This window comes from Gekko japonicus, unplaced genomic scaffold (assembly GCF_001447785.1).
Source record: "Gekko japonicus isolate JY-2015 unplaced genomic scaffold, Gekko_japonicus_V1.1 scaffold974, whole genome shotgun sequence".
Taxonomy (NCBI): domain Eukaryota; kingdom Metazoa; phylum Chordata; class Lepidosauria; order Squamata; family Gekkonidae; genus Gekko; species Gekko japonicus.
This window is the reverse complement of record NW_015174873.1, coordinates 620,416-621,301: the sequence shown is the minus strand read 5'-3', so window position 1 is coordinate 621,301 and position 886 is coordinate 620,416.

Here is an 886-nt window from a genome sequence, read left to right as displayed (position 1 = left end):
TATTCAAAGGAAGTCTGTGTAATAATAGTTTAATAGCAACAGACAGGTAAAATGTCGAGGAGGCAACCTATCGTTGTGCTCTTAGGTAGGAAACCTGCCTGGTCCTGATGTATAAAGTCTATTAGAATTTTTTTCAACCTTGCAGCCAAAATAGTTGCAAATATTTTGTAATCAGAATTCAGCAAAGAAATAGGTCTGTAGGGTTTTTTTTTTTTTTAATCTCTTAAGAATCTGTCTCTTCTTTATGAACCAATGATATAGTTGCTTCAGTCCAAGATTTTGGTACTTCCGTTTTTTTCTATTACAAATGAAATTACAGTTTTATATAAGACATCTTCAAATATTTTGTAGTATTCAGCTGAAAGTCCATCTGGTCCAGGTGCTTTATTTACATTTTGTTTCTTAATAGCCTCTGTAATTTCAATCATTGTTAAAGGATCATTCAACATTTTTCTGCTTGCTTCCGTTAGTGTGGATAAGTCCTATTCACATAAATACTGTTTCTGGATTTCCTTGGAAATGTCCACTCTTTTATATAGTTGCATGTAAAAATCTTGAATTATTTCCTTTAATCCATTCTTAGAAAATTCTTCTTTTCTATCTTTATCATACAATGAATGGATCATCCGTTTCTCTTTCTCTATTCTTAAATTATAAGACAACCATCTTCCCAGTTTATTGGCATTTTCAAAATAATCCTGTTTAGCAAATTTAATACTTTTTGCCATTTCTTCTGAAAAGAGTAGATTAAGATGTTGCTGGAGTATTTTAATCTTCATCTTTAAATTCTCATTCGAAGAATCCAGCTTTAATTCTTTTTCTTCTGAATAGTGTCCAATATATCTTGGAATGTTCTCATTCTTTCTCCTTTCTTTCCTGCTGCAAA